Source organism: Passer domesticus, chromosome 4, assembly GCF_036417665.1.
Source record: "Passer domesticus isolate bPasDom1 chromosome 4, bPasDom1.hap1, whole genome shotgun sequence".
Taxonomy (NCBI): Eukaryota; Metazoa; Chordata; class Aves; order Passeriformes; family Passeridae; genus Passer; species Passer domesticus.
In genome coordinates, this window is record NC_087477.1 from 67,143,510 (window position 1) to 67,158,304 (window position 14,795).

The following is a 14,795-nucleotide window of genomic DNA, read 5'->3' on the forward strand; positions in this document are numbered from 1 at the left end:
TCTTTAATTTATATTTTGGAATCTTGGGACTTTAACCAGAATTAAATTATTGCACTAATATGATAGATCCATTTAAGTAGGAGAGGAGCTCATAGGGCCATTCAGAGCTTCACCAGAATGAAAGGTCACCAGGCTGTCTGTGGAAGATTCTGTGCACAGTGAAATTATGGAGCAGTGACATTCAGGGGTTTAAAATATCTGGTTGGATCAGCTTTGAGCTGATGAACTGTGAGCTCTGGTGAGTAAAGGAACACTGGCTAATGGGTACAGCACTTGTAATGAGAAGAAGAAACCTCTGCCTTAAATCTGTGGGTAAATGAGGTGCTTCTCATTTCTCAAGTTTGATAAAGAAAAATAAACCACAGTAGGACAGTACAGATAAGCTGGCCAGGACACCCAACCAGTAGAGCCCCTGGGAAAATCCACACAAGTGGATGTCCAAAACACAAGGACTGAAAACTGGAATTTTTAGAGAGTAGGTGAGTGTCATGCAGCTGCTCACTTCCTCCCTCTCAGCCTTCCCCTGTGCAAAGGAGAACCAGGGAGAAAAATAAAACTTGTGGGTTGAATTGAGAATGGCTGGATAATAGAAACAAAATAAAATGTTAATAATTAAGATAATAAAAAAAACAATTAATAATATTAATAATAATTGCAAAGAAAATGAGAGATAAGTGATGCACAATACTATTGCTCATAACTCACTGATTGATGCCCAGCCCCCAGCAGTGGTCAGGCCCCCTTCCAGCTTAACACCCTGCAGTTTCAATACTGAGCATGATGTTCTTTGGAATGGAATATCTCTCTGGCCACTTTGGGTCAGCTCTCCTGGCCATGATCCCTCATGTGCCTTCACATGCACCTGCTAGCTGGAAGAGCAGGACACACTGAAAAGTCTTTGATTTAGAGTAAGCTCAATGTAGCAATAATTAAAACTGTGTGTTACTAACGTTATTCTTATACTCAGTCCAAAACACAGCAAAGCACCAGATAAAAGAAAATTAGCTTTATCCCAGCTGAAATGATGACAGAAGGAAAGGCAGAATTTGACCCAAACATTAAAAGATTGTATTCTGGAAGTATTCAAGCTGTCACTGAAAATATTTACCTGACATTGGCAGGCATTCAGGTCACAGCTTGAGCCTTAGAATGAGATCTAGATGAGTCATGATCTTTGCATTTTATCTGAAGTAGTCCGTGAACCTTCATGGAGACTGACAGTGTGAAAATAGGAAAATCACAGCTTGGCATGAACTGCAGGTAAGCACTGAACTGTGGGAAAGAAGGGTTCACTTTCTTCTTTATTCATCCAGAACATGATATGACTAAGCTGAGCTAATGAAATAGCAAATGCTTCAATAGAAAAGACAAATGAAAAGAATGAAAACCGTGTTTTTCCTTTTCATAGCAGTAAAAATAGCCTCACACAGACTTTCTGATAGCAACTCAGACATTGTACTGACACCAGTAAGTCAGATGAGATTAAAATTAAATAATGAAGGAGAATGAGAAGCAGCGTAGCAGAGCCCTTCAACATGACAGAAATGCAGCATTTGAAGAAATAACATGCTTGAGTGATCCAGCAAATAACACTATCTGCTGGCAGTCAGCTGTGGAGTTTGTGCTTTTGGTAATGAGTTTCCTTGGTGATTCATTGGCAGGTGAAGCATGGAGGGAAATGTGGAAGAATAGCATACAGTTCTGAGAGGCAGGTGGTATCCTCCTGTGATAAACACTGCTTCAGGATTGTAATAATGGTATCGAAAACAGGCAGACATAAAAGCTTTTCACACTTCTAAAGACATTGAAATATGGTGATTTTAGAAACAGGATTTTTTTTACAAACTTTCAAGCCATATGGAGCATCATATGTTTTACATCATCTGCTTGTCAGTTTAAAGAGAAATAGCAAAATTGCATGGTAACATAATTTAGCAAAGTTTGCAAGGACTGTGTGCAAATACAAAGAGAGATATTCTGGAATCCTTAGAACACCCATAAAGAGAATTTTTAACAGGCTTCATTTTTTAAGTTCAAAAAAATAAAAGAGATGTAGATGATTTTAAAATTTTCAGTTGTCATGTTCTGATCACACCTTGTCTGATGGTTCTCACCAGCACTGGTCAAGCTTTTAAGTGAAATCCAGTTAACTTTGTTTCCTATAGAAATTAAGTGCCTAGTATTTTTACACTACACTTCTCTAATTGGATGCATGTGTGCATTGTGTGGGGCATATCTTTGACTTGATAATGTTAAATAAGCCTTACTTTCATTCACATTTGATGGAGGTTAAATTCCTCAAAGGTTACATTTCCACCTGCTTATTTGTATTCCAAATGAGCATACTTGAGCACCTTTACATGAGAATTTTTACATGTCCAGGTCAATTGTTGGTATTGAGTACTTGATTCTATTTATACATACAATTTCTTTACAACAAATGTGCAATACTTAACAAATAACCCAAGTAGTCAGGAGAATAATTGTCAGTGCTCAGTCTCTGACAGAAAATCCTAAGTATTTCACTGAATGTTTCAGATGAATTAAGACTTCTAAGATTTTCTTTCCTTTTTACTTTTTCATTCAATGTGATTGGTACAAAATAGCAAGGTGATGTTTCCAACCTCCCTTCTATTTTAAGGTCATCATCATCAAATCCTTTCTGCACAAATAGGGCTTAATTTCAGGGAAAACAAAGTACATGTCCATTTTTAATAATTTTACTGGTTTTTAAAATTTCTTTTATATATTTAACTTTTTTTACAGTCTCCTTTAGAAAATTATGTACTTAGAAACAGTAGTCTTGTAGCCCATGTTTATGGCAGAGAAAAATCTTTCCTAAAATTCTTTTTTTGAGTATTTTTTAAAATACAGCTGTGGTTAGTTTTATTGCATCCATGAAAAACACCAAAGCTTCTTATAGGTCTTTTTCACAGCCATTATATTTTTCATCTGAATCCTCTGTTCCACTGCATAAGGCAGTCATGGCAGCCAGTGTTGCTGTACAGCAGATGGGATGGAATATGTACCCAGCAGCCCAGGTTGCTGTAGATCTGAAGGAAGGAAAGTCAGAAAATTATGGGAAGTTCAGACTAAGATTTTCAATTTCTACCCCATATCAAGCCTGCAGCTTTTCTGTGCTCGAACCCCACTGCATGACCACATGCAAAGTGGTGGTCAAGCAGCCCACCTGGTGGTCTGGGTCAGGCAACCAGTGCTTCTGAAAAATAAGGAAGGGGGAAAATTGTTTTCTAGCTGGACCATCCCTGTGCCATCCACCTGCATGAAGTCTTGTGTCAGGAGAGTGGACAGGGAGGGTGGGAGGCTGAGAAGTTACCCAGGACAAGAAAGTAGGGAATCAAAAGATGCTAACACCAGAACAGCTTTAGAAGTGGAGAGGTTGTGATTGGTTGCTTTTTGATAATCCAAATTTGTTTGGGGGTGACAGCTACATTAGATTGTAGTGGGTACAATATCCTAGACTGATGAATCAAAGCATTATTTTGACAATAGATTGTAAGTGTAAAGTCTCCGTACATCCAGCTGATGTCAGTAGTGTATCAAATATTTTATTAGGTAATAGCTCTATAAAATATGACTAAAGAAAACCCTTTGAAATCTTACTGCAGTATATAGCTAATATTGTCACAAATGATTCTCTTGTTTATTATCACAAAGTCTGCCCTTGTCAGCAAAGACAGAGTGAGCCATGAAAACTAGAACTGCTCTGTTGAGATATATTTCATCTGCCACTTTTATGTCTGGAAAAGTACTGCACTTATCTGTATTTGAAGAAAGTGGCTCACGTCTCATGCTGATCTTAACTTTCTAAATAAAACTTCTAGGGTGATTGAGATTGGCATGCTCATTCATGAGGAAAAAAAAAACAAACAAAAAACCAAACCAAAACAACCCAGGGAATCTTGGCATTTACACTTTAATTGCTCATCTTGTCTGTGGGATGTAACACAAGGCTGTGTTTCCCCACAGCAGACCATGTGTTATGTTGTGTTCCTAAGTGTCAGATGATGCTGTGAATTAATGAGCACTCCAGAGTTTGATAGTAGAAAATAAATGTGCTCAACACTCAGCTTGATCAAACACTAAGAATTCATGCCTGTGCTTGTGGTCACATATATAGAAATGTTATTACAGGCTTTGCTATTACATTAAATAAACTTCCAAAGCAAATTGCTTACACTTTGAAAATAACTCAGGAAGTCTGGCTACACTTGTTATTGTATGGAACTTCAAAGTCAAAATGAGTAGCAGGAGTGTTTGACAGAATGGTGGGGAGCAGGTCTTGTGCCCTGCTGTGCAAACAGGCTCAGGTGCCTTAGGAAACACAGCTTGCCTTGCAGCCTGGGCTGTCCCTTCACCTTCCCTAGAACAGCAGTTTATTTTGCTGGATCAGTTGCCAGTTGGATTGACTGCAAGTCACAAGCAGTTGTCCTTGCACATTAGAGAGATGTAGTGCTGGGTACAGATGGATGGCCAAGAAGGGTGAGGTGTTGCTTAGATGTCACCTAGTTATATTGTCCTTATAAATACACATGAAAACACAGGAACATTCATATTTAACTATTATCATTTAACATGCCTGTTTAGAGAACAAGGCAAAGCAATGTGGCAAAGAAGCAGTCACTGTAAGGACCTCAGCACCTTGTTGGCTGGGTATCACCAGTGTGGTCTGAGCAGCATGAGCACAGCTGGGGTAGCTCCAGCAGCTGTGGGCAGCAATGGGTTCTGACCTGTCTGCACATCTGTACAGAAATACCATGCTTTTGTTTGGTTTATAGACCTCTTATTCAAGGCTACAAACTATTTAGTTAATGAAATCTGTTTAAAGGCAATGCATCCCCAAGTAAATCACTTCATCCCCTTCATCTCCATGAGGTGCTATTTTATTTTTCTGAATTTAATTTATTTATGTAAGCATTTATATGACACATCAACAGCATTGCATTACACTGCTTACCAGATGACAGAACGTGACATAAGAAAAACTACTTTGGTGAGGAGCTAAGGATTTAATAGTCCTTTGATGATGATGGAAGTTATTATTCAGAGTGAGAAAGTGTTTCTGAATGAGGTTTCCGGAAATTAAAACACTAGGTGGTGCAGCCATCTGATTTAATTTATAATCTTTTCATCACGGTGAACATATTTCCAATTCAGTAGCAGGCATCTAATGTTCTATGATGTTCTGTGATGTTGGTTAATGATTTCTCAGATATTCCATATTCTCAAAAGCTTTTCTCTTTACATCTGCTCTGTAGATGAATTTGCATTTTAATTAAAGTGTTTAAATGCATGATATTAAAGCCTGGAAAAGCAAAAATAATTTTCACATCATCTCTAATGTGATTTTAAAACACTGGATTTAATCCATTAAAGTTATGATCAATTTATATTTATTATTTTCCAGTTTATTTAATAGTTACTCTATTTTAATTAAGAATGTAATTTTAATGTTGTTGAAATTAATATAATACAAACTATATTCTTATAGGATAGCTACTATGCTCTGTGAAACACATGACTTCCTGAATCTTTATCATTTTGTTCTTACAGTGTCATAAAAATCTAAAGCTTTAAGTATAAACCTCAAAAATTATGCCATTTCATAAAGATTAATAAGTGATAAATACATTGCATCAATCACTTCAAGGGGGTTTATCCCATCTCTTTCTTAGTGATCCATTCTAAGTAACCAAAGGATAAAGCCATAAACAGACATGGATTAGATAGTAGAATAGCAGAGACAGCCAACTACCATTGAGAGTTAAATATGTAATTACTATACTATACATGGCCCTAAAAGAAAACTGTAAAGATTGCTGTTTTCATTTTCTCTTCTTCAGAAAAGCTCTAACTAGGTTCTCCACAATTTTTTTCTAGAGATCCAGAAGGATAGCCACATCATACCTACTCTTGCTGTTTTCATCTTAAAAACTTGAATTCCACACAACTTTTCCTTGAAGGACTTTTCTTTTCTTTTTTTTCTTTTTTTTTCCTATCAGTGTGAAAGAGATCACTCATGTTCCAGTGAGTAGTTCTGTCAACAAAGATGAGACATAAAAATTGTTCTCTTAATAGTCATTGAAATAAAGAAGGAAAATAATAACATTTAAGGCAACTCACTTGTAAAGTTCTTACTTTGTATTTCTGCTAGGAAATGGGCTTTCCCCCATAGCTGATGCTCCTGTGTGCTTCAGCATCTCTTCCCAGGGCAATTCATTTGTTTCTTGATGCCAGCTGAAGGCTGTTTACCCATGAGGACAGACCTACTGACATAGGCTCATCTTCTCCCATCACTATGATGTATAAACACAGTTCTTCCCTTGGTTTCTCTAACACATCTTCTAGTATGTTGCTGCTTCATTTTTCAAAAGACACATTCTCTCATGCATTGCTTTTAATTTAATATTAACTTGATTCAAAGTCATTCAAGCAAAGCACAGAAGTGAAAATCAGAATAATCCTACAGGTTTATAACCTGCTTACCCAGCATCTTGTGCCACCAGACCAAAAGCTGCCATCAATAAAACTGCACTGCTAACAAGAAGTCTTTAGGTTTTTGAAACTGGATTTTGTAATCTTCTTAGGCTGGTGTGATCATGTACCATTCTATCAGTCTTTTGCACAAACAGTTATGAACTGCATAAAACACTTACTTCAGAAGCATCCAGTATTCTTACAGGTGCAGTGATTTGGGCAAAATTTGTTCTTAATTGTCTTACACAGATTCATTAAGCATAGAGTATTATTTTTCTGTCTTAGTATTTGAACTGAATAGCATTTATTTTCTAAATAAAAAGAAATTTCGGGTGCACAAATATGCTTGTAAGTGGTGAAACGTTTTTGTGTGTGTGTTGGCAATTCCTTACACTGTGATATGTTGTGTAAAAATGGGGATGAGAAAACTAAAGTGGTTTTGTATTGCAATGCATTTGTTCTATGTTTTGAGGGAAGCATGGGTCAGACCTGCTATTGTCTTGCATGTCCCACGAGTCAGCCTGGAGCAATTCAAGAAGCTGTGGGTTTCATGCTGCTGCATCAACTGCTTCTTTCTCAGTTTAAAACTCAGAAGGAGGCATTAGCAGCCTGGGTTTCTCCGTGATCTTGATTGTGTTACTCTGATATTCAGTGCCTGCATTTTCTGTTTCTCCAGTGGTAACCTCCTCAGCAGCCAGGGAGCCAGAGATAAGGTCTTTGGACAGTTGGGTTGCAATGAGTTACTTGTTTTCCATGTTTGAGGTGATATTTGAATTTGTACAAATCTGCCTTGGTATCTCCCTCTGCCTACATGCTCAGCTGTAACAAACGTAGCTGTAAATGAAGACTGCTTTTAGAAGAGCTTAGAGTTAAAAACTATTTTGACAGAGAGTAAACAATAGGTCAAAAGAGCAGATAGTATTTAACTGGAAGAGGTATGAGGAAAAAGAAAATAGGAATTTTCTCTCCTTCTCCTATTTCCTCTCCTACTGATCTTTAGATTGGCATCCAAAGTGTATATTTGAAAGCAGGAGTGGAAATTTGCATGTTAAAATAAATAGGTTTAGGTTTTGTTCAATAAAATGTCATTTTAAGGTTTGAGGCTACAGTGAATTAATTATAACATGTAATTAATAGAGAAGACAATAGATATGAATCAATTAACTTTTTTTTTCAATTTTAGGATAAACCCAGCTTTGACACCTTTTTTTTGCTAATATTTACAGTGTTCTTTTCCTCTGTGCCGTTAGCAAGTATATAGGTTTTCAAGGCATGAAAAAAATGTAAAATCAGTAGATCCATAACTTTTGCCTTTCCTGAGAAATATTTTAAAAGTTATTTGAACCTGCTTTACTCTTTGAAGACATACTTAGAAAGAAATACATGGAAGAGACTAAAAAGGAGACCAAAATTTAAAATTGGCATACAAGCTTGGTACATATATGAAGAGAGTGTTAAAATTAAAAAAAAAAAAAAAAAAACCACACATTTTTTTCTTTTTTGTCCATATTACTTTTTAGCACTACTGTACTGTATAATAGTTAATATTAGAAAAATTATAATACCAGTATATAATAATGCAAAATAATACTGGCATGCTGATTTACAATTTGATTTGAAAGCCTAAATAAGTTCTATTTTTATATAATAAAAATATATTTATGTTCTTTTAAATAGAGTCAAAGCTGAAACTGTTTAAAGCACCTTGCTGAACATTTTCTTGTTCAGCTCTGCTGTTCTAGCAAGAGGCTTAAGAGGGCAGCAGAGAAACTCCTAGAAGTAAAACCACTTTTATTAGGAAAGAAATATAAACTAATAACCACTTTCAGTGGAAAGATTGATATTATAAAGTGACTGAGAAATGATGATTGCAAAGCTAATTGACAGAACATTCCTGAAAATGTGTTTTTCTACTGTCAGAGTCATCTTCCTGCTGCCTATTACCAATAATAGGATTTCTGGAATACAGTCAAACAACACTATTTGCCTTGTAGTCATCCTGAATGAAAAACAAAATGACTTACAGCCTCACTGAAAAGTTGCTGAATAAAATGTATAAGTAGTACTCTGAAGAGAGACCCGACCCCCAAGGTTCTCTATTGCAGGAAGGCTATTTTGGACACCATGCTCTCTGCTGTTTAATAGGATGGCTTTTGCTGTCCTAAACTGGGGTCTGATTCAACAGGCAGGTGAGAAATATTCTGCCAAAGTGCATTTCTTAGCCTGGCAATTAAAGCCCCATCATAAAGGAGCTACAAACTGCCAAATGGAAATAATCCATATTTTCCTGGATTGCTGCCTAATCTAATCAGTTACTGTGCAAAACAAACCTGATCCTTTTCTTCTCCCTCCATCCTGTGCTTGGAAAGTCAGGTGAAAGTGGAGTACTGTGCTGGATTCTGTCTCATGAGTCGATGAGGCTTTTTCCACACCCTTCCAAACCACAGCTCAGCTCGCTGGGTTTCCTGCACTCCCATATGGGGAATCCAAAAGGGTTAAAGTGCCTCCTGGCTTGGGCTTTAAAACTGCCTTTTACAAACATAAGCATCTCCTGTCTAAACTGTAAGTTTCATATTTTGAGTTCAGCCTAAAAAATATGCCTGAAAGTATTTGTGCTTAAGTACTATTTAAACACAAATTTGCCTCTGGATAGAGTCAGAGCTTAAATCATTAGGCCAGGTTTTTCTCTGTGAAAATTACATAATTTCTTCTTTGTCCAGTTTCAGTACCATGCCCAGGATATAAATGAATGGAATTTTATGATTACCAGTTGACAAGGTAGTAACTGGTAACTGGTAATATCTTTCATAGCAAGGTAAGGTACTCTAAGGTGTTATTTTACTATTAGGAAAGAGACTTTAGTGACCTTAATCCTGTAAAATGCTGCACCATAGGAGAGCAACCCATCATGCTTGAGTTGGCTCAATGCAGTGCTCCCCCTGCTTCTAATTTCCTTCTGTGCTGAAGAGTACAGATACTGAAACACTCTTTTTCAGTATTCTGAATGCTGATTCACTCTTGTTTCAGTATCAGTATTCTGATACTGAAACACTTTTGTTTCAATATCTTATTAAAACATATGGCTGTACCTTTCTTAACCCATTGACTTTATTCTTAAACTCACACAGTAGTTTAAATTTGCTATCACTTATTTGACTGAGAGACACCTGTTTAAATACTTTCTTTTTAAAATTTTAATTTTTTTTTAATTTTTAAACTTTTTGCAGCTGTAGTTGGCACTTTAACGTTCGGACATAATTCATCTCTGCTTTCCCTTCTGATGCTACTTGTGTATCATGACTTGTCTGATGCTGTGTCTTTAGAACAGCTGTACAATAAAGTGGACCTTGCTTTTCACTGCAGTTTCTTGAAACTTGTATTTGTGTTAAAAAACAGTAATCAAGAAAAAACAAAAATTATTTTAGAGAAAGAGAAACTGACCTAAAAATAGTTAAAATAAAATAGAATAGAATTTGGATTTTTCTTCTACTCAGTAAGAAAGCATGGTAATTCTAAAATTTGAACTCACACAGGAGAAGAAAAAATGAAAATAAAAACTTAATGTTGAGAAGTAAGGAACTACCTTTCCTGGATATGTTTTGCATGTCCTCATAAAATACGTATACTTTAGATGAGATGTTGAATATAAGAAGTATAATGCACCTATCATACAAATGCATGTCATGGTAAATAGTTGCTTCTGATCATATTGACTGAAAAAATTGTTCATTATTGATTTAGGATTTTTTTTACTTCTTTTTTGTTGTTTTAGAATAATATCAAAAAAGCAAAGTTATCTATAGCTCCAAAGTTTAGAGTAAAATGATAAATGAGCCTATATAAGTTGCATTCAAATTCAGGAATGAAATTATTATATTTTTTTAGCTAAATTACTAAGGGAAAAGAATTTTCTGACATTAATTTGGATCCATTTTTTTAATGTTCCTTCTGCAGTAGTACTGTTTGTAATTTGAAATTGTGCTGTAATATTCCTAAATAAGTAATATGTCAAGGGACAGTGTTGGACCATTCAATAAATGTAATTAAATGACATTCTGCTCCCTGCATTGTTCCAGATAAAGTTGTTTGGGCCAGACTATGGGAAAATGCTGAAGTAACATGCAGACATCAGTGTGAGGTTGAAACTGGAACTGGGCTGCTGGAGCTGCAGACTGTGCTCTTACCTAAAACTATGTGAGAATAATGCTTGTGCTTGTGGTATCTAAAAATTTGTTGGAGGAGATGGTTGCAGCCCCTCCACCTGCTCTGCACACCTGCCAGCAGGCAGTCTGGCAGCTTTACACACTGCCTGGGGGGCTTTGGAATCATTTGGAGTCTCTGCCTTACAGGAGACCCCAAATCCTTTGCAGACAAAGCTTGTCCTTGCACAAAAGCAGATGAGAAGCAGTGAGAAAAGCAGGAACCACTGCAGTGTGTTCCTGTAAGGGTCATCCTGGGTCCCTTATTAGGGGCAGAAGGGAGCAGGATGGTGATCAGGATGTCTTTGAGCCATGTAAACCTGGCAGCAGCCCTTACAACCTGGTGACCAACTGCAACGGGTACAAAAGCCCTCCACTATTGTGAAGCCTCAGAGCACATCACAGGACTTATTTGGTAGAGTCAGTTTAGCCATGGGTGGCTGAAAGTACAAAGACCCACTTTATGTTTGTTGGAGAACACACTGGTGTGGTCCTATGTCACTACTGCTGCTCTGAGCTCTCCCATCTGACCTTGTAATTCCTACACTGGGTGCAGGTTACCAAAAGTATTGAACAGGTATTAGCTCTCACTGCACTGTTGGAAAATCACTTTGATAAATGGAATAAATGACATAACTGTGCTGGTGTTGACTGGGGTGAGGGTTATGTTTTGAAAACAGTGTAGATAATACAGGGATGTTTTAGCTATTGCTGAGCAGTGCTGATGCAAAGCCAAGGCTTTTTCTACTTGTCACAGCACTCCACCCACGAGGAAGCTGTGGGTGCACAAGGAGTTGTGAGGTGACACTGCCAGGACAGCTGACCCTTACTGACTGACCCAAGGGATGTTCCTTACCACAGGGCACCATGCTCAGCATATACAGCTGGGGGAAGAAGAAAAATGGGGAGATGCTCAGAGTGATGGTGTTTGTCTTCCCAAAACACTGTTAGGTGTGATGGAGCCCTGCTTTCCATGGAGATGGCTGACCATCAGCCTTCCCATGCAGAATGCTGAATCATTTCTTTGTTTTCCTTGCTTGCATGGGTGGATTTTGCTTTAGATGTTTAATTACCTTTATCTCCACCCATGAGTTTTCTCTCATACATTTCTGATTCTCTCTATGATCTCGCTGAGGGGATCAGTAAGTGAATGGCTGTGTGAGGCTTAGTTGCTGGCTGGGGTTAAACTATTACAATCAAACAATAATTAGTGCTATAGCTGACTTTTAGGTCTGTCATTTCATACTCCCATATCTACATAATAAATACCCTCTATAATATTGCTTACCTTACAAAGTCACCAGTATATGTGTCCTACAAAAATTGTTTTTCTATTTCTGTTTTGTTGTTTTACATATTGCTTCAAAATTCAGTTTGTTGGATTAAGTTTTCCTCTTAAACAGCATTGTTTTATTGTGAGTAGGGTTTTGCTTTTTTTTTTTTCCAAAAAAACTAAAAACTTATTTCCCACATAACCATTCTTGTTTGTTCACTATAATTTGAAGGGAATAGATATCCTACAGATATGAACCTAGGAAAATATTAGTAAATTATATAAAAATTATGCCTTTGTTCAGATACCAGGTGTGTTAATAAAGGTAATTATGTTGACTGAAAATAAGTAAAAGCTCCATCCAGCAGACACGTACATTTTTTCCATCACTCTCAGTAACAAATGCCTTTTAATACAGTGGAAAATTACTAGGCAGGTCTGAAATAACTAAGCAATTATGAAAGGCTTTTGTTTAAAATTCCTCAAGAGAATGTCACAAAGAAAATTATTACCATTATTTCAACAATGAATGCAGTACAGAGGTTTCATATGAAATATAAGCTCACATTTTACTATCAATTAGAAGCTTTTGATATTCTGAAATTCTTTCAGCATTAGTGTATCAATTCACATACCTGCTTAAATATGGAAAAAAAGGGGGAATAAACTCAAGTTCTAAACTACTGAATTTTGAGTGAGAATATTGCACAGGAAATTTACTCTAGTTTAAAGAAGTCAATCTACTGGAGTCCTTATTTGGATTGCCTGAAAATCTGTCCAGTTGGTATGTGGATTTTCTTCCTGCATGTGAGCTATCAGAGGTATTTCCATTCAAGGCAATAATAAAGGAATAATTTAATGTAGGAAACAAAATAAGGGGAGCAGTACATTATAGGTCTTACTTTTTTTTCCATTAGAAGTCAGATTGATCTCAAAAGTAGCTTTTAAAAAAGGCACAAGGAGTCTTTATTTTGGCTTTTTGTACTGAATGACTCTTGTAATAATGCTATTGGGCACAACTGATGGTCTGTTCTTGGTGCTGAAGGGGTCTTATACATCAAAACAAAGCAAAATCTGAGCAAAACCTCACATCCTTGCTCCTACTTTTGTAGCATCAGGCTTGGATTCAATGCTGGCACATAAGAGAAAGGGTTGAAAGCTCCTGCAGAGAGTGCAGACTCCCAGTTTTTTAGATTTCAACCATTAAAATATTGAGTTGAAACAGAGCTATAACTGAGGATAAGTTGGTTTCTGGGCCACTGAGCACGTCTTTGAATACCTGGAGCTAACAGGGGTGCTGGGCCCTGGAAGTGTCAGTGGCAGAACCCTGTGCAGGGTAAGGTTAATTTTTTTCTCTTTTCTTTTGAGTGAAATTGCCTGGTGGATAGCTTTAGCACACACCCTGTGATTTTTGCTGGCAGGAAGAAGGCTGCCAAAGCTCCCAGCTAAATATGAAACATTCATTTTTCCTTTGATCAAATCATCCCCTATGATCACTAAGGTAGGAATTACACATTATTATCATACTTCTTCTCCAAATAATGCACATCACACCTAAATTTTATAAAGATGATTCCCACTTTCAGTGGAACACCCATGTATCCAATTTGCTTGAACACCTGCTGTGATTTAATGCTCACCCCTGTAGGCTCCCAGATATCCAGTAGATGCTTTAGTTGTAAAAAGCAGTAACTGTAAAAGCCAGTGAAGCTAGGGGGAAAATAACAAACTTAAAAATTACAGAGCAGAGATGTATTTGTGACACAGTCAAGAGCAACAAGATTTGATTCGCCCTGTGATTTTTTACCACAAGTAAACAATGTCTTCAGGATTGAACATAAAAGCATTCTGACTTGTCAACGGCAAATACCTAAAATGATGACAGCTTTATTGTGAAAGAGAAATGTCCTCTTGATGCCTGTGTTAAAAAGTTAACTCACAGCAAGACCTAGATCTGTAAAAGCACTGCCATGCAAACAAATCTGTCTAAAAATGTACACAGAACAGTTATCAGCAAAATATTTTAAATGGATTTTGAAGGTTTTGTGTGTTTATGTGTTTCAGTAGAGACTTAGGCCCACCAAGTCTACCATCAGTGCTATAAATCACAGTAATAAAAGCTTCTAATTTAAAGTGAGGCTTTGGATCTCTTCAAAAGAGGGAAGATTCAACAGAAGAATGAGGTTATAGGTCTGTTTCACTTTTAAAATGTTTTCTGTCATCACCTCAGACAACCATTTCTGTCCATAGATATACTCATTCTTCTGCTGTCTGAGAAAAGCTAGTTTTTCCATTTATCAGATTGGCTCTGTATTACTGTAAAGTAGCATGTTTATGCACTGCCAGATTTTCAGACCCTGTATATCTCTTTTTGGTTTAATTGTATGAGTGAAAAAGTAGTTTCTGTCCAGAGGTTTAGGTTTTTTCCAAACTCTTTTCTTTCTTTTCAGTATTTAAATGATGGATAACCATGTAGAAGACAAAACCAGACAATGTAAATGCCATTGGTTCCTTTGTCTCATTGGGTCATGCTCTGCTTTAAATGTATTTAACCTGGACAGAACCAAAGAGGTAAAACCTAATTTAATTGCTATCAAAAGTAGAAAGCTTGCAAGAAAGATGACAGTTTAAACTCAAATCTACTGAAAGGGGAAAAAATAGGAAGAAAAAGACCAAAAAAAGAAGTATGTCTGAGTCTTCAGCATCTCTAAGTAACTTTTCTGATTTCCTACCTAAATTTGTTCTTGAGCAGTTTAATCATTATTTCTTCCTTCAGTTTAACAACTTGTATCTCTCCCCTGTATTTATCATCTACATTTAGCTAT

At 36.7% G+C, this 14,795-nt stretch overlaps 1 protein-coding gene and 1 long non-coding RNA gene across 8 annotated transcripts in view; one reads left to right on the plus strand and one right to left on the minus strand.

Moving 5' to 3' along the window:
- The window catches only part of KCNIP4 (potassium voltage-gated channel interacting protein 4), a 385,018-nt gene that overhangs the window by 169,016 nt on the left and 201,207 nt on the right, over positions 1 to 14,795 (plus strand). The gene's annotated exons all lie outside the window — the stretch shown is intronic.
- On the minus strand, positions 3,920 to 6,247 carry LOC135300071 (uncharacterized). Of its 3 annotated transcripts, XR_010361947.1 has the most exons (4): positions 6,145 to 6,247; positions 5,929 to 6,058; positions 4,979 to 5,326; positions 3,920 to 4,526 (listed from the first exon to the last, which is right to left on the minus strand). It is a non-coding gene; the product is annotated as an uncharacterized LOC135300071 (long non-coding RNA). The 3 variants fall into 3 exon arrangements; XR_010361948.1 differs by lacking the exon at positions 3,920 to 4,526 and having other exon boundaries at positions 4,903 to 5,273; XR_010361946.1 differs by lacking the exon at positions 3,920 to 4,526 and having other exon boundaries at positions 4,903 to 5,326.